The sequence below is a fragment of the Lepidochelys olivacea genome (assembly GCF_965140295.1).
Source record: "Lepidochelys olivacea isolate rLepOli2 genome assembly, chromosome: 3".
NCBI lineage: Eukaryota > Metazoa > Chordata > Testudines > Cheloniidae > Lepidochelys > Lepidochelys olivacea.
Genome location: NC_140413.1, coordinates 176,621,705 through 176,641,439, shown reverse-complemented (window position 1 = coordinate 176,641,439; position 19,735 = coordinate 176,621,705). Strand labels below are relative to the sequence as shown.

Below are 19,735 nucleotides of genomic sequence, written 5' to 3'. Positions count from 1 at the left end.
TATCAGCTATTCCTGTCCCTGATCACGTTGGAAAAATATTTAGACCAATCATTTCCTTTTTAAAAGAGTGGATCACTTCATATTACTGTGACAGTAACCAAGTAACTACTAATGGGTAGCTAAGAAATGTGCCTACAGCTAGTCTGTACAAAGCAGCCTATTAGTTACCTTTCCCACCAGCCCCTTTGTTTGTATCATTCAGCTATTTTATCTTGTCCTTTCGACTGAAGATCTTTTGGGCAGAGACTGTCATTTACTATATGTTTGTGCAGTGAATGAGGCCACTAAGCCAGGGATATGCAACTTTCAGGTAGCAGAGGGCCACAGTATCCACTAAAACCCTTTGGCAACCCATACATTTATTTTTTAGAGGCTCCAGGATGTAGCAGAAGAGGAAGCCGTGGCAGTCGAGGAAAAATATGAGCTTGTACCATCCCTGCCCTGGTCCCTGACATGCTGGCCCTGTTTACAAGGGTCCCGGAAACTTTGTGTGTGGGGGGGGGGGCAAGGCCAAAGGGCCCCCTCCCTCTCCAGGGCTTGTTGCTCCACGGGTGAGCCAGCTGCCCTCTCTTCTGGTGCCACAGCAGTCCCTGGTGGGTGAAAAGTGTAATTGCAGCACCTCCCCCAGCAGAATCTATTATTCTGCAGGGGGAATAAAAAAAATCTGTGGGGGACATGAATTCTGTGCTTATGTTTCTTTTGTTAAAAACTGGGGAGGCATGGCCCCTTAACCCCCCTCCCCGGTTCTGATGCCAGTGCCTATGTCAAGGCTGAATCCCCACTCTGGCACCTCGGGTGCAGGAAGTGGGGGCCCGCAAGGATTTTAAAAACTAATACTGGCCACTCCAGGCTTGTATTAAACTCCCAAAGTTACAGCTTCTCTCTGACCTTGGTTTGGTAAACGCTGCCACCACCCAAATGCAAAAAAACCCCAAAAACAACAAAAAAAACCCTGAGACCCAGGAAGGAGCACTTGGGAATTCCTCCCTGTGGGGCACCCTCAAGCCCTTTCACCCCTCACACCCCTGAGAGAAGAGCTGAGAAAGAAAACAAAGGAAATTAGCTGTTGCCATCAGCTAGTCAAAGAGCATATGCACTAACCTATTAGGACACCAAAAATCCAATCCTGTTCTTATTAAAAACAAAAAGAAAGAAAGTACATCTGAAACTTAGGCTTTTGCTAGATTTTAAAAGAGCAATACCAAAAACTAAGCACACAAAATAGCTTTCTTGGGGGTTCAGCTTAACAGTTACAAGCAAACAAAAGCATCTGGGTTTAGCACAGAGGAGTCCACAAGCCAATAAGAAATAAAATAAATAACCCTACTCGCATCTTTTTAGACATTCCCTAATTTTACGTACATATCTGAGGCTCCAGATAAGTGGGTTCGAGGTATGAATTGATAATCTATAATCATACCTGACTTAAAGCTGGTTACAGCATTACTGCTCCATGTCCCTGCAGCCCAGAGAGAGCAACAGACAAAGGGAAAGTTTCTTTCCCCATTTTAAAAAGTTCTAGCCTTCCAATTGACTCTTTTGGTCAGGTGCCCACTTTTTTTTCCTTTACCTGGGGGACTTGTTAACCCTTTACAGGTAAAGCAAGTAGAGAACAGCTACCAAGAGGGATTTTACAGCTACCTGGCTGGCTGTCCATCAAAGGAAGTTATTCCCCCTCTTATTTATCACAGCCTATGTTCAGTAATTCCAGGTGCGGTCCACCAGAGCCATCCTAGAATGAGCCCACTGCAACCAGGGAGCAGCTGCCTCCTGCCCGTACTCGCATAGGTGCTAGGGAACAGCCTCCTTTCCTCCTCCAGACAGTGGGAAAAGCCGCCTCTTGCCCCCTTTTGCTGACCTCTGCTCCCTGGTACCAGAGCTTCTCACACCTTCCCTCACTCCCGGGGTTGCCAGAGCTGCCTGCTCTCAGGCTCAAATCTGGGTGGGCTATGCCCCAGATTGGTGGGCCAATGCAGCCCTGGGCTACCAGTTGCCAATCCCTGCGGTACCACTACTGCAATAAAATAATAATAATTAATAGAGTTGCTATGCTTTCTGATCACTTGAAACAGAATTAAGTCAAGTTATTGTGTGTGTGTGTGTGTGTGCATGTGCATTAAATGTGTATATACACGTGCATTTTCAAGTCAGGGACTTTTTGTGAGCATGCCAATCCCTCCCACTGTGTACACAACTGCAGTAAATGAATGTGCAATAGAAAACATGCACATACGTAGAAAAATAGGTGCAGATCTCAGGCCACTGTCTGTGAAAAATCAAGCCCCAAATGTGTGAAATTACTAGGAACAGAGAATGAAAAGGCACTGTTACCATGACTTATGTAAAACCTCCTTCAGTTTCTGATAGAGCCCACTGTAAACAGAATGCCCTCATACACTTTCCACCCTCCCCCCCCCCTTATAAATGGAAGGTGTAAGGGATATTTCTCTCCCCTCTTGATGTTTGTTTATAAGGGCAGAAGAGAAACTAACTCCCACTATTTCCATGCATGTAAACTGACTGTGCCCAAAATGTTGCCAAATGCAGAGACTAAACAAAATGAAAATATAGAGAATATTCTTTCTAATACAGTTCTTTCAGTTCTAGTAATTTACTTGTAACTTTAGTAGGTACAAAATTTTGAGGGAGAAATGTAACTGAAGTTAATGATGTCCCTTTTTACAATATCCAATCTCCTTATAAGCATACAGTTTACCTCTCTACCCTTACTACTGTATGCAGTCAGATCCTATTCAGGGAAGCAACCACATTTACTGGGTGGAGATCAAAATCCTAAAAAGAGACTGCCCAACTACAAATTAGACTGGTCCCTGGAGTGTAGAATTTTCAAGATAGTACATAAGAAAATCAGCTAAGCAGGTTAGTCAGTCATTCTCAGATTCAGGACTACTGAAAACCTGTAAAAAAAATTGTTTTAAATTACAAACCAGTCATAACATTAACACATGAGAATGTGTCAAACAAACAGCAATAAAATATTTCATTAGCTATTAGCATAATAAACATGCACCATCACTCAAAAAAAAAATTAAATTAGTTCAATGACCTTAAAGTGCCTCTCAATCAGTCTAAGTTCTAGAGGTCTATTTCCAGACAATGAACACTAATTATTTTCCAGTTGCAAAGTTGTTTTACATGTGCATACTTTGCTGGAAAACCTGTAGTCTGCATGAAAGTTTAGACTAACTTTTTTTTTTTTTTTTGTCTTAGACACTATTCCTTTTACAGTTAGATACATCTTGGTATCTTGCATTCCTTCTGAAAAACTGGCTAGCAACTGTTTTAGAAGTGAGCACTACTATTGTTCCTTTAGTAGCCTCTGTGCCTTTCTGCTCTCTGCATCTATTTATATAACTTTATACTCTGCTTCTTCTACAACACTGAGGCCTACGTATCTCAGTCCATCCTGTATAATTAAGGTGTTAAACTAAAGACAAATACCATTTGTTTGGCTATTTTACGCATCACAATCAAATTGTCTGCTAAAGTACATGGTATCAGCTCCATTGACTTCAATGGAGTTCTGCCCACTTACATCAGCAGTGAATTTGAGTCTATATATACACTGTACTCTGCTTGAAACAGTCAGAATGTTGTCACGTCTCTCATATTAGAGCCCTGTCTAGTCTAGGAAAAGTCTTCAAAAATGTCCCACTGTTGCTAACACTGGTTCAGCTCCACCAGAACTAGCAACATGGGTAGCCCAAATGTAAACAGATGGCCAGCTGCTTCCACCAGTTTCAACACCATGTCAATTAGACCAGCTCTAAGCAAGGTAAGATGACATAGTGCTTAAAATGTTGTCAGCAGCAAGGTTCCCATCCACACTATGATCCCCAACATTGCTAGCACTGATTGAGCTAAACCTATGTTAGCAACAGTGAGAAATCTGGAAAAAAAAAATTCCTGTATTCGGGCCTAAATAATGATTGAATTCTATGGGATCAGCTAGAAATACTGTCAGTGTTTAGACTGCTCATTTGAGAAACATGGAAAAAAATCAGTGTGCAACAGTATAATTTTATTACTTGAATTCATCAGCATACACGAGAGAAATTAACTTTATTCCAAAATTAAATGCAATGGCAAAATCTAACTATACTAGTCAGAAGTCAACATAAATTCCAGTGTGAGTGTATGCACTCACACTCTATATCAATTAAACTTTCATTCTGATTTGGGGGAGGCAGTGGGTAGATTTAGGCATTAAAAACATTTGAAGAATTTGACTGGAATATTTTAAGAACCAAAGATATGAGCAGAAAGAAGGTGACTAAGGACCAACATGGTGCAGTACAATTGCCTAATATTCAAATCGGAGAGAGTTGTATTATGAGCTTTAAAAGAAAAAACCACCAAAAAACAAAACAATCAAAAAAACCTATTTGTCATCTACCAAAGCAGCCAAATACAAATGGAGAAACAGGATAAGAAAATAAGAATAATAACTACTTTAACTAAGCCAATACCGTTGCATCCTATTTGTTTAATGTCTTCAAAGTGCTTTGAACACCTCCAGGGGAAGACACTAGATTAGTACTGCAATAAATAACAAAATACTTTGTAAGACACTGGCCATCACTTGCTAGGTGTCAGTCTGGTAACCAAAGAAAGTGGCTGCCAATAGGAAGTGAAAGGAATAAAAAGACAAGGATATAAGAAACTGTTGCTAATAGTCTGTCTCAGCATCTCAACTATAGACATGCTTGTTGATCCTGACAGATCTGTTGATGCATAGTTCTTTATTGAAAATACCTCTGAAGTTGTTTTTAAACGCATTCCAGGAAAGAGGAGGTTACTTACGGGTAGCTGGAGGTTCTTTGAGATATGTGGTCCCTATCTGTATTCCACTGTGGGATTATGCATGCACACCCTGCACCCGGAGAATTTGAAAGTAATGTTTGTTGGTCCACGCATGCACCCTGGTTCACCATGCCCACGACATAGGTGATAAAGGGTGGGGCGGACGAACCACCTCTGCAATTCCTTCTGCACTGCCAATCAGAGAATATCCGAAGTGGAAGGGAAGGCAGGCAGGCAGTAGGATCAGGCAGAGACCACACATCTTGAAGAACCTCCACTTACAGATAAGTAACTTCTTTGAGCGATGGTCTCTATTGTATTCCACTGTGGGTGATTGACAAGCAGTACGTAAGTAGGAGGAGGGTGCAAGGATGAGGACGGTAGGGTTAAGTGGAGAACCACTCTCCCAAAGGAGGTATCAGCAGCTGAGTCTTATACCAGTGCATAATGCCTTGCAAACGTGTGGATGGAACTCCATGTGACTACTTGATAGATATCTAGGAGGGGTACGGTCCTGATGAGACACTATGGTCACTGCTTGAGCTGTAGTGGAGAGAGCTCATACCCATATAGGGGACGGGAGATTCGAGAACTGATAGAGTAGAATGCAACCAGATATCCATTTGGAAATTCTCTGGGTGGAGACAGCGTGCCCTCTGACACTCTCCACTATAGTAACAAATTGTCTCCGGGACTTCCTGATTGGTTTTGTTCTCTGAAGGTAAAAGGCCAACACGCATCGAACATTGAGGGAGTGGAGTCTACCTTCTTCTGCCGATGCATGCAGTTTCAGGAAGAATACAGGTAAGTGAATGGACTGGTTCAGATGAAATTCCAAAACCACTTTAGGGATAAATTTGCAATGTAGGTGTAAAGAAACTGTGTCTTTGTGGAACACAGTGTATGGAAGAGTCTGCCATCATTGCTCCCTGTTCACAGACCTCCTCTCTAGTGTAATGGCTGCGAGAAAAGTGACCTTTATGGAGAGGAAGGACATGGAACAAGTAGCTAAAGGCTCAAAGTGGGGCCTTGTCATTACCAAAAGAATAAGATTCAGGTCCAACTGGAGCACAATTTTTTGAGAAGGTGGGAAACTTTATCAGAATCAATTGGTTAATGGGTGTGTGAAGATGGAGTAGCCCTGAGTACGTGGATGGAATGCACTGACTGCCACTAAGTGGACTCGCAAAGGGCCAGAGGGATAGACCCGATGTCTTCAAGGATAGGATATTGTCTAGGATGAGGGGGAACAGCTGTAGTTTCTGGTAGAACTCCTCTTTGTTGTGCCCAGGACGAGATCCATTTTCATTTAGCTAGGCAACATTTTCTAGTTGAGTTCTTTCTGCTATTAGAGAGGCTGTCTCAAACAGCTGAGGAGCACGCACGTTCTAGGGATGCCGCCCATCCAAATACCACACCCTGAGGTAGAGAAGTCATGGATTTGGGGTGTTTGATCCTGCTGTTGCACTGAACCAAGAGCTCGGGTAATATTGGGAAGGTAATCAGCGGCCAAGGCGACAAGCACAGGAGGTTGGGGAACCAGAACTGTCTGGGCCACAAAGGGGAGATCAGGATGACTGTTGCCCTGTCCTGCCATATTCTGCATAACACCTGTGGTAGTAGCGGCAGTGGAGGGAAGTTGAACTGGTCTGGCCAGGAAAGGAGAGCGTTGCCCGGGGAGCGGTAACCTAGGGCTCCTCTGGCGCAATACATTGCGCACTTCTTGTTCGCCTGGAAAGTGAAGAGATCTCTGGTTGGGATTCCTCGCTGTGTGAAAATGTCATGCAGCACCGTGTTGTGAGCTTCCCACTTGTGGTCAATCATAAAGTGTCAGCTGAAGAAGTATGCGAGCACATTCTGCATCCCTGAAAGGTAGGCTGCAGATAGGGTGATCTGACTGCTGACAGTCTCTGGAACTGGTTTGACTGCCTCTTGCACACAGAGAGGCAGATCCCACTCCCCCTTGCTTGTTGGTGTAGAAGACAGTTGTAGTTGTCTGACTATATCAGGACATGGTGAGAGCAGATGAATGGAAGAAAAGATTCACATACCTTTCTTACTGCATGTAATTCCAGTATATTGATATGCATTCTAGACTTTTGAGATGTCCATGTTCCTTGTGCCGTGCAATTGCCCATATAAGCTCCCCAACCTAGCAGGGATGTAGCCTATTAAAATTATGAACTATTGACAACTGGATTAATATGGTTTTGCAAAAAACATCAGACCTGAGGATGCTAAAGGGTCTGACCAAACCCAGCGGGGGTGAGAAGGAACTGAAGATGTGGTCAGTCCACCCCCCCCTTTATCACTTCAGTCACAGGCATGAGGTGAGCCAGGGCGCATGCGCAGACCAATGGACACTACTTTTAAATTCTCTGTCTGCAGGTGCATGTATAAGCCCACAGTGGAATACAGTAGGGACCATCACTTGAAGTAGTAGTTCATTTTCTCTGCTGCTCTTTGGGGTAGCTCTTCTTTTGGTCTGGTCTCCTTTTCTTTATGGTAGCTGGCAATTACTCTACCGGCACATCTGACATTGGGTGCCCCACTGTGGTGGAGCACTGAAGCAGAGTGTCGCTGCATTCGTAGAATCATAGAATATCAGGGTTGGAAGGGACCCCAGAAGGTCATCTAGTCCAACCCCCAAATCCATTCACATTTTGGATGGATTTGTTTTAATTCATCCAAAACTTGATTATTTCTCTAGTCTACAGCTTGCCCTTCCTTTATTGTCCAAAAGCTTTTAATGTGAGGGATTGGCTTGCAATTCTTCAGCAGAGTAGTATATTTCAAGTGTCAGCTCAGACTAATCATAGACACTACTGCTTGATTTCAGGGAATTTTTCTTAACACTGGTAAAGTTGATTTTAAATTGATATTTTGCCTGACTCGACATATGTGAGATGGGACGTGTGCTCTGTGGGTTAAAACAAGAGGACAGAGTCAGGCGATGCAAGTTCTGTTCCACCTTTGCCACCAACTCGCTGTGCAACTTGGAGCAAGTCACTATCCACTCTGTACCCCAATTTGTCCACCTGTAAAATTAGGATGCCTCAGGGAGGGTTGTAAAGCTTAATGCATCAGGGTTTGTGAACTGCTCGGAGGTCCTTTGAAGAAAGGAGCAATAGAAGTACACATTTTAATTAACCTAATGGGAGGGGTTTTTTTAGTAAACAAATTAAAACCTCTAACAGCTCTGGACAGCCCTCTAAAACTGCAGTAAATTGGGTTTCCTAGTATCTGTTACATGGCTGGACTGAGAATCTAGGGCCTGAGGCAAACCAAGGCATTGGGCCCCTATGGCTCCCCCTGTGCCATGGCCCCAGCCCTCAACATGGAGTGGTGGTGGCAATGGGTCCCACTCTCCTTCCAAAGAGGCAAGGGCACAATGCCCACTTCTCCTCAGGCATGCTATCAGAGGTCCTCCTCCCTTTGTGACCAAAGAGGGGTTAACAGCAGTCCCCAGAAGCCCCACCCCCCAGTACTTTACCCCAGCAACCAGGGTTTATCTGCTTGAGAGGGTGAGTCTGGCCTGCTGCACTCATCTCCTCTTGTCCCATGCAGATTGCTCTGCTTTAGCAGAGTCTTGCACTTAACACTTCCACTGAGATGCATGGAGTAATTCACACCTCTCAGAGCTATTATCTTAGGCTGTCTGCAGACTCAGAGGTCACTGAGCTGGTTATATTTAGGTTACTTTTTCAAGCTTTTCTTCACAAGGATGAGGGCTAGAAACTTTACTTTAAATGAAAGCTGACATTCTGATGTAATCACATGACTCCACAAACTGGAGCCCTAGGCACAGGCCCAATAGCGATTATGGTTTAATCCAATCTACTGCATCTCTTTTGGCACTGAAAAAAAAAAGCTAATACCGTCCTGTGACAGGGTGTACCAGGCCCCTTGAGGACCCCTGCTGGAGGTCTTGCAGTCCTAACATACCCCATCCCAGAAAAGGAGCAGTAAAGGTGGGTCCTCCAGGCCTGCCTAGACAGGTCACAGGGAAGCAGCCAATCAGAGCACAGTATGCTCAGTTAAAAAGAGCTGCTGGGCCTGAGTAGGAAGAATTTCAGCTCTGAGGAAAGGACGAGGAGGAAGGGGATAGATGGGAAGCAGCCCAAGGAATAGCAGTAGTAATTATTAAAAGAAAGCAGCATGGAGCTGCTATTTGTAGGGTCCCTGGGTTGGAACCTGGAGTAGTGGGTGGAGCTAGATTCCCCCTCCCCCCACTGGTCACTGGGGGCATGGCCTAAGCCCCAAGAAGGGGATAAAGCTTGTTTAGAGGCCCAAGTGAAGGACTTAAAGAGTCTCCAGAGAGGAAGCCCTGGGGGTAGTGTGCAACACCAAGGCAAACATGGACTTTAAGCTAGCCCAGAAGGGGCTGCAGGCATTATGAAGGGCACAGGGAAAGGCCCTGTTGACCCTTTTCCCCCAGAAGGGGTTCCTTCACGTCTTTGGAATATGTATGACTTAGCTGGAAGGCTGAGTCACGGACAACCCACTTGACGAGGGCAGCCGCCGACAGAGAGCACCATAAGTAGCGAGAGAGAGAGAGAGAGAGAGCAGGTCTGCACTCACCTGACAGGAGGCGCTCAGGAGAGGTGAGTGTGCACCATTACACTTCCTCTATACAGTCAGGCCTGAATTTACATGGGTTTTTTTGCACAGTTGCAGTTATGCACTGTCAATTAATTATGACCCTTTGAATCCCTGCCATGTACACAAATACTTTTACATGGTGCAGCATGGTCACCAAGATGCACAAATCAGTGGCATAGTCAGGACCCAACACTTGGGTGGGCCCCAACTTTGGGTGGGTGGGCGGGCAATGACGAGGGTGGGGGAGGGAAGGCAGGAAGGATGGGGCAGGAGTGATGGGGTGCCTCCCCTGACCCCCTCCAGCTGGCCTTGTGGGGGGCCACAGAAACTCTGGCCAGGGGCCCCCCAGGCACAGGAGCTTGCCCCACCCGGCACTCCTGCCAGGGAGCGGGGTTGGGGCAGGGTGACTTGCCCCACTCTGCCTTCCTGGCGCTCCTGCTGGGGAGTGGGCCAGCCTCCATGCCCCAATCCCACTCCCTGGCAGGAATGCCAGGCGGAGTGGGGCAAGCCCCCAACACCACTTTCTGGCAGGAGCACTAGGCGGATGGGCAGAGCGGTGAAAGCCCCCCGCGCTCCAACTCCCTTCCCTGGGTGTGTGCCTGGGGGCCTCCCCCCCAAAATTGGCTGGAGGGGGTGAGTGGAGGGGGCCCCGATCCTTCCTGCTTCCCCTCCATCATCATTGCCCACTCACCTGAAGTCAGGGCCCACCCCACTGCTCCACACACCACAGCCTCCCCAGATGAGCACGCAGAGTTCTGACTTCAACAATATGATGATAATGTTGATACTGTATCGAGTTCATCCTCAACATCAGTAAAGGTTAGTACCTGTACTGTAGTAAGTTTAAATTTCATTTAAAAATGTTAATAAAACCTGTAGTACTGTATTGTGTAAATTAGGGAGGTCATTTTGTGAGCCTGGAACCGAAAACCTTATTTCTCGTAGACCCTTGATATCTTTTTACATGATTTCTATTTGCATGGTGTTTTTTAAAGAACATAACCACAGTGTAAATCGAGGCCTGACTGTATTGCAGTCTAGGGGAGGAATTTAATGTCTCCTATCATATATTAGATAACATTAATGCAGGGTCTACTTTGACTATTTCTTATGCCATGAGAATGAGTAAAATGTGGAATAGAAGTATTCTAAGAGCATAAAACTTGCATCACTGTGGAGAAAAATTTCAACTTGACAGTTCTGGTTTTGTGATCTGTTAGTAATCATCTGTTGCTTTCATGGCTTGTAGCAGCAATCATAAGAGGAGGCTCTCAATCAGAACCATCTGTTTTTAGAAGGCAAACCAAAAATAGATATTAGGCAAAGCTGCTAGAGGAATCCAACCTTCATCCAGTGAAGGGTAACTGTAACTGCTGCTCAAAGGGTATGAGTGAAGCACGCACACTTACAAGAGCTGGCTTCTGAAGAGAAGTTCCTGCTACAAATCTAAATTATAATCCATTTCCCTAGCAGTACATTGTAGTGACAGTCTATAAATCCTCACTTCGTATGAGTCACTTTGCCTTACTTTTATCATTTCAGAGTTTGTTTCAAAGCTATCCTTGAAGAGTTAAGGAAAGATTATGCCACCAATAGTTTTCTTCCTGGATAAGAATATTTCCATTTAAAAAGGGCTGATGTGATATTTTTAGATCTGTTCAACAATAAGCAATTGGACAGTACTATCTCCAGTGTCCGTTGTGCACACCAGACAGCTAAATTGAACAGTGAGTTACACCAGGGAAAATCCAGAATAGTTCCACAGGCTTCAAACCTAGTTTCCCAGAATTAAGGGCTAAGCTGCAGTTTTGCTACAAACCCTGAACAAGGGTCAGTGTGAACAAGGTTATGTTTCAGCCAGTCACAATCTGGTTTCTAGTTCCCCACTTGCCCTGGAGGGGAGGGGAAGTAGTCTGTGATAGCGGTATACCTAGCACAAATTACTTGATCTGGTGCATAGGCCCATCTGATCTTGTTCAGCCTTGGCTCTACCTACTCCCCCTCCACCTGTATGGAATGGGGAGAAGCTGCCACAGGAGGCACTGCCAGCGGGAGAGCAGCCAAACGTTGAACTAACTAGGCAGGTCCCAGCCTGGCCCTAAACGAAAGCAGAATTTGCCCTGATAATAGCCTGTGTTATTCCTATTATAGCAGTGTTCAGAGGCACCAATTTGGCCCAAGACCCCATTGTGCTGGCTGCTGCATTTAATTTTCCTACTTCCTGAAATCTTCAAACTTTATTTTCTATACATGCAAAACAAGTTCTGTTGACCCAGACAAGTGTTTGGGGGAAAGAGCACACAGAAAATACCATCTATTTTCACAGGTTTCTCGTTGTGTTTGTGGAGCAAGTGATCCGTTTGCCCAGATTGTGGTCAGTTAGTATTAGATTCACAGGGAAGGCGAGAGGCTGCCAATTTGTGGCCATCATGTATTTTTAATTTATGGCAAAGACACAGAGCCCAGGATAAGTGCTCTCTTACTGTATTATAGAAGGAAATAGTATACCCAAATCCACCTCCAAATTGGGATGAGAAGAACTGTTCAGAGCAGGTATGAATTATACATTGAAAAAGCCTAGTTGAATTATGATTTCTGATACAATTTTATTCTGAAGCATTTGTAAGAGTGAGATTGCTCACATGCCTGAATAGCTGCTTCTTCTTCAGAAATAGCTGGATATTTATCTTTTATACAGAAGCCTGTTAAGCTTAGTTTCAGTGTATTTAACAACTGGAAGAGACCAATGGCATTTATAATAATCGCATTGGGTGAAACTTACCCACCAACACAGTGACAACAGAAGGCTCCCCAATGCAGTGGAAGAGCCATGATATTGCATAGCGTACGAGTGGGTGGGATGGCCATGAATCAGGAACACTTTGCTCCCCTTTATATGGGGTGCGGCTGACCTCTACATCTGCTGTGCATGGCTCACCACAAGAAGAACTCGGATGGTCTGCAGGGATGGGGGCTGCTCCCTGCATTCACCATTATGCAGCCCAAGTAGCCACACATCCCCACACAGGCTAGGGTCACAGCTGCTGTTCCAGTCTATGGGTTGGTAGAGTGGTTTGCAGAATTGCCCCTACCCTAACCCCCATGTTGAGAAGTAGATTCTATTCCCAACCCCCATGATAGTCCCCAGAACAAGCCTTGTTTATTTGGACTGTGAATAGAAAGAAAGGGTGGGGGGGGAGGTAAATTTAAACCTTTGGGTCAAGTCTGGCCACCTCCCTGAGGAGGTCCCCCTGGCAGTGAAACTGGTGTGACTCTCCTAGGCAAGGAGGGGAAACGGATGCTTGGATGGAGGCCTGCCCTCTGTGAATGGCATAGAACTCCACTCTGCCTGAGCTTCCTTCTCAGTGGGGGGTGGAGGGAGCCAGATGATCTGCATGGATTTTTCAGTCTTTCCTCATGTGCGGAGACACAGAAGGGCCACCAAAGTCTCTTTTGGTGTGAAGCAGCTTTCATAGAGCATCTACGGCACTGATGTCCGAGCATGAGGGAGGATTTCTTCTGCCCAGCCTGAGTAGGTGCTGGACTTGGGATTTGGTCCTTAACATACAATTTTCATGTGACTGTCACTTATATGGCATTTATTTCCATCAGTGTTAATAACAGACAGTCACTAACAACAGAATCATAGAAATCCACAGTGACAGATTTTTTTTAAATGTTGTGTTGTAGCCTGCAACACAATGCAAGACCAAAATGAAATCCATGAGGATCTGGCCCAGAGGAGCTATGGCCATATTCACCACTTGAGGATAGAGACTCATGCAAATAGGTCTATACTATTTGAGTTGGAAACGATGGAGCAACATTTAATGTTCCTGTTCAACCTAAAGTGGACAGCTGAGAGAGGAGGTCAGTTTAATGCTTCTATAGATGTACCACATCATGGCTGGCTAACACCAAGCAAATACTTTGTGTGGGACTACTTCTAAGTGTCAAACCTATACTAAGACACTCCAGTACTATGATGGTGGGGGACAGTTTACACCAGCCGAGGATCTGGCACAGAGTGAATTAGCCTGCAACTTCCTAAAACAAGCTCTTAGCCTCAGGGATGCTAAGTGTCCTCCTGACCACCACCACATGGTTCACATGTTATGTTTGAGCCCGCAGCCTTTCCAACAACACTGGCACCAACCTGGGAGAGGGGGAGAGCATGCATGGGGTCAATGCAGGGTTGCCAACCCTCCAGGCCTGTCCTGGAGTCTCCAGGAATCAAAGATTAATCTTTAATTAAAGACTGTCATGTGATGAAACCTCCAGGAATACATCCAACCAAAACTGGCAACTCTAGGTTAATGCTAGATAAATTCATTCAACTACCAAGCAGAGATGGGGGGGGAAAAAAAATCAAAGGAAGGAAAGCAATGAGATCCCACTGAGTTCTGTGACATTCCCTGTAAGAAGCTCACACTAACTAGCAACCATTACTCCCTTGGACTTAAATTTAAATACTTGACACTCACCCAGTAGTTCAACAAAAGGCAAAAATTCTACACTCTGAGAATAACGGGATGGTCAGAAATTTAAACTTTCAGCTCAGTTCTTTTCTTCTGGGCGATTGGGTGCACTGCAGACATCTGACAACTCCTTCTACTGTACCAGCACTCGTTACAATTAGTAGAGCCTGTGGGTCAAGCAGCCTTTTCTAGAGGGAATGGAACCAAAAAAAAAAAAGCTGGGGTACTGTAGTGTCTAATATTGGACACGTCCTGTTTGGGTACTATATCCTACATATGTCGGAAGATGGACTCAGTGATCAAATAGACCTTCACAGGGAAAGGACCTATTACAAATAAAGACAAAAGCGATTGTTCCAACACTAATTTAAAAACAGTTCTTATACAATAAATGGGTCTAAGTCTTTATACAGACTCCTTTAGATTAATTCCTGTGATTGTTGCGCATCTAGAATGGCACTAAAGTTGTAAGAGACCAGTGCCACCCAATGTTTTATTTGTAATGAAGGAGGTGTTGGGGCTCAAGCCAACTTTTTTTTTTTACATTCATAACTGATGCAGCAAGCTCAGAGGTGCCAGGGCTCAGCCCTGACGTCACCTCATGCACATTTTATAATACATCACTGTGAAAAACTTTCAGGAATTAAAGGGGATGTGTTTTCTGGAATTCCTCTGCACAATGTGCTGGGGTGTGTGGTTTGTCAAGTGTGTTCAGCATCAGCCTACCTTCAACAGGAGTTCATGGACTTCAGTGGAAGCAGAACTAGCTTAACATTGAGTGCATTTGAAAATCCTACCCCAGGTCTCCACTATTCTGTTAGCAAACCTCTCACTGTTTATGCACAGTCTCTACCTCTGTGTTAAATTACTAATAAAGGCAGCCTGTGTCACCTCTGAGCTCCACCCAAGCATTCACTCCAGACATTATATCCAAATTTCAGTGAAAACCAATACCCAAGAGGAACTAGCAAGATGCATACTTAACACTCAGCAACACGGATGATCATTCAGCATTCATTCTTATCTCTGGCTGTTGCTATGTCTAATTTAGATTGCAAGCTGCTTGAGGCAGGATTCTGTCTTTGCTTTGTCTATAAAGCACTGTGTTCACCTATGATGCTGATAAATGTTCCTTTGCTCTGGACGATAGTGTTTTGTTATATGCAAATCACCAAGTGCTGGCTATTGCAAGAAGAATTACTGTATTTACTGCCACAGAATGATGCAGTATAGAACATTAAAGAAGAATTATTACTGTAATAGCTACATGGGTCAAATGACAATCTTTCCATAACTCTTTTATAAGTGTTACTTTGGTATTTAAAAGCATTTTTCATAAACAGGTTATTCAATTCCAAACTAATATGAAATGGACTTTTCTTTTTACTGCTCTCCCATTCTTTCCAGTTTCTCAATAAGATTATAAAAAGAGGGGGCGATGGTGGGTTTGGTTTTTTAGTTAGAAAAAATAAGTTTTGAGGCTCTGTTCAAAAGTATGTATTCTAGGAACGGTAATATTCATAAGTGTTGCTAACTCTTGTGATTTTTACTGCAAGTCTCATGAAATCTAGTGTTTTTCTTAAAGCCGCAGCTGCTGGGCCTGTGATCACAGCTTTAATTTAAAGGCAAAGGTGAGTTTCTAGCCCTTATGAGTGTGGAGAAAAACTTGAAAACATTAACCCGAAAGACTCAAATCAGAAGACAAATGAAAAGAACTTCAGAGTGGATTTTTTTTTCCCCAGAAGTGTCATGGATTGGGGGAGGGGTGGAACTGACTCATGATTTTTGAAGGTTTAGGATTGGCAATTAATAATGTTTTGTCAAATTAAATTGACTGCCATTTTGTCGATGTGCTCTTGATATAGGACCTGACGGAAAGCCCATTGAAGTCAATGGAAAGACTCTTGTTGACTTCAAATAGTTTTGGATTAGCCCTAATATAGATACTAATAAGACAAGTAATATGATCTAAGGTATTTAACTATGGAAAGTAGATATAAACTGAAAACTATGTATTCAGGTCCAGATTAGGCTTAAGCTGGGGTTCAAAGTTGGCTGCAGAAAATGGGTCCCTTCTTATTTTAGAACAAAAGTAAGCAAAGATTCAGATAAGGAGAGTCAATTACAAACCTCCCCGAAATTCTCAAAGTTTGGTATAATCTCTATCAGAATGGCTGGACTTAATTAAACCACCTTAACTGAGAGGTGAGACGGATGAGATTGGATATTATCCTTTATCAAATGAGTGCAGATGTGACCAGTTAAAATCAATGCAGAAAAACAAAAAACCTAACAGGTGGAAATGTCGTACCGGCAGATCAGTAATTACTGTTTGGGTTCAATATTGTCTTTTTTTAATTTATGGGAGGTGCACAGAGTATTAGATAGGTGTCACTAAAACCTAACTGTCAGAATAAAGAATGGTTTCAGAGTAACAGCCGTGTTAGTCTGTCTTTGCAAAAAGAAAAGGAGTACTTGTGGCACCTTAGAGACTAACCAATTTATTTGAGCATGAGCTTTCGTGAGCTACAGCTCACTTCATCGGATGTTTGCATCCGATGAAGTGAGCTGTAGCTCACGAAAGCTCATGCTCAAATAAATTGGTTAGTCTCTAAGGTGCCACAAGTACTCCTTTTCTTTTTATAATAAAGAATGGAGTTCATATGGATCTTGGTTTCAAATTCAAGGACACCTCGTTACTATTAATCTAAAAAGTGGAATTTTTACTTGACTGTATAGTCAGTGTGAAATAGTCTGTTTAGTAGTAGGGTCTCAGCAGAGATTCCAGAAATGGGTTTCAAACATTTCATTTGTATTCTTTAGTTATAGAGATTTCACAAAAGGGCCTCTCACACTGGGCTAATTGGCTCTGAGGTCTTTACTAAGCTCTGGCACTGACTGTGACTTTGGTTAAATCACTTAGGTCTGTAGTTTCCAAAAGCATCCATTACATTTTGGTACCCAATTTAAGGTACCCAGGGCCTGATTTTCAAAAGGAACTTTTACCTCTTAGCACAAACTGGGGGAAAAAATGTTTTAGGTGTCTCAAATTTACCTCCCAAGTTTAATAGGCACTTTTGAAAATGCAGGCCTTGGTATCTCTGATCCTCAGTTTTCCCCCCATCTATGTACTAGGGATAGGGATACTTCTCTACCTCACAAGGGTGCTGGTAAACTTGTTTAATTGATGTTTATGAATCCTTTTGAGATGATTAGATGGAAAGCGCTGCACAAGAATTATTCTTCAAAAAGCATTTTTAAAGCAACCTGTAGTTTTTAGTGTTCCCTTTACTATTACTGAGGATATCAGGTTTTCATTAACAACTCTTCCCTATAATTCTCAGCCTGATCCAGCAAACGAATTAACAAAATTGTGTTTGACACTAGTCTGTTGCCCTGTAGATACTGTAAGGCTTAAATTGCACACAGCATATCTGGCACATTTTCATTTAAATGTCATCTGCACATACCCATTTCTACAGGCTAGTTGCTGCTGGAGAGCTCCATGTTCTGGCTAGGGACGCCATCCCCGTGCACACACCAACCGCTCGAGGGAGCATGTCCTGTGCTCTACACAGGACTGAGGCGCTGAAATATACATGGGGCAGTGTGCACCCAACAGTGGGCACATAGGCCAGCTGCAGCTGGGAAGCTAACTAGAAAGGGAGAAGTGATAATTGCTATAATTTATGTATCTACTAAAATAGCCATTTTTTTTCAAGTTTTACAATAACTGAGATTCAAGCTGTTAACTGTTATGGACGCTGCGTTTGATGGATTTGCACTTGCATGCTCCAGGGCTGCATTTGGCCCAAGACTCCATTTCAGGACCAACTAAGAGTAAATGGGCCATAAGGGAAGAAAGCCATATTTCAACACAACATACCTGTAACTAGCCAGAAAAGATGTGTTGCATTATCAAGTCAGTAAGATGGTGAAAAGAGAAAAGACGGCTGAACTGGATCATCTGATAATGGCTAGAGAGGTGGCCAGCAGGGATTACAGATATCACTACTATCTCTCAGTGTATTTATAGCAACAACAAATAATCTCATTCTGCAAATTGTGTACACAATGTGTCAATGTAACTATGCCTTTCCATCACTCTCATCTCCCTCATACATGCCCCTAGCTTCTAACTCGTTTTTGTGCCTTGTCTTAATTTAGGTCCCAGTCTTGCAAACACTTACACATGTGCTCAACTTTTAGCACCTTAGTCATATTTACTTCAAGAAAGAAAAGGATTTCCAATACCAGGGCCTACATTAAGACAAGAGCCTTTGACTTCTGGGAGAATACCCAGATTTAAGTATGCCCCGAAGTGTTTGCAAGAGGGGCCATCTCTATTAGCTAGTCCAATAGCACCCAGCTGACTGAGGCTGCCGGGTGCTATTGGAATACAAATCCCCATCATTATCTGAAGTGGGTAAACAAAGGGCTCAGTACCTTCAACTTCTGTAGGTTTCAGTGGGAGCTGAAGAGGAGCTCAGAGCTTTACAGCCTTAGACTCACAACATGCTCCTTACTCAAAAGGGAGGGGCAACCTGTGTTCTCGAAGCAGGCTGAGTCTCAGCAAGGAAACGTGGAGGCAGTAACATTAACCTCTAGGTGAAATCCAGCCACCCTGAAAAAACAGTGGTCCCCTAATGAGCACCACTGCAGCACACTGTTACTTGTCCATTGTACACTGGCATATCCTCTCAAAGGGAGAGGTTGCTAGAAAGTGAGGGAAAATATAAATGAGGGAGGAAATCTAGACAACTTAAAAATGGGTGACATTAACTACAAATCCTGAGGGTCGGATATGAAACTCAGATGGTCAAAAATAATTCTCCTCAGCTTCATTGAATTCCTATACACAGCAACAGGGCTGGGTGGAGCAAGAGACTGCCCCCCTGAGAGGAGCTGGCTGTGGAATGCCTTATCTACATGGCATGGCCACTGGAGAGGCATAGTTATCACCCTCCTCCTGGCCTAGGAGCTGGAACAGCTGCAGAACTAAACATGCTACTAGAGCTTCTGCTGTCCAGCTGCTGTACTGGCTATTTTCTGCTGAATAGGCCCTAAATGTTTTCAGTCAGAGGAAAGCCTGGTGGGTGGGTGCACGTATGCACCCACAGAGCAATGTCTGTCTGTATATAGAAAGAAGATTGTGTGTGAGATCCTGACTAGTCTTATTGTTCTGTATATTCACAACCTCAGATCAACAGAACTTTTATCCTCTAATCTTGTTATGAAGATATCAGAATTAGTCTTTGAAACTAGGTCTGAAGGAGTAAGTGATCTGTAGTAGTTTGTGGTGATTAAGAACCCTACTATTAGTTTCCAACTGGCTTCTTCACAGCACACCCAGTACAAAGCCTACAGAACCTTCCACTGAACAAAAGCCTCTCACAGGTGGATAAGTGTGGGAATAAGTAAAGAGACACCAGGGTTGACAAGAGAGCTTGAGTACATCAGGGAAAGGAGGAGGGCCCAGTGGCTTTGGCACTAGCAAGAGACCCCAGTACAATTCCTTGATCTGCCACAGACTTCTTTGGGCAAGTTACCTAGTCTCTGCATGCCCCAGTTTCTCATCTGTATAATAGATAAATACTAAGTCCCCATCTTACAGGGGTGTTGTATGGATAACTACTATGGTAAAGGGAGGGCCACATACATGACAAAGCTCTGAGAAGATAGGTGCTATGGGGATGACACAGTATTTTATAGCAAACCAATTTGCAGTGGGACAGGGAGGAAATCACCTGCACCACTAAGTCAGAATGTCAGGATAGATCCTCTGCTGGTGTAAATCAGGAAAGCTTCAATGCAGCTATTCTTACATACAG

At 43.8% G+C, this 19,735-nt stretch overlaps 1 protein-coding gene and 1 long non-coding RNA gene across 2 annotated transcripts in view; one reads left to right on the top strand and one right to left on the bottom strand.

Moving 5' to 3' along the window:
* Positions 1-19,735, bottom strand: part of RHOQ (ras homolog family member Q) — a 34,785-nt gene that overhangs the window by 5,942 nt on the left and 9,108 nt on the right. The window lies entirely within an intron of this gene.
* The window catches only part of LOC311518542, a 37,217-nt gene continuing 23,057 nt past the window's right edge, over positions 5,576-19,735 (top strand). Inside the window, exon 1 of the long non-coding RNA XR_014711013.1 lies at positions 5,576-5,628. This is a non-coding gene — a long non-coding RNA (uncharacterized lncRNA). The remainder of the gene's footprint in view (positions 5,629-19,735) is intronic.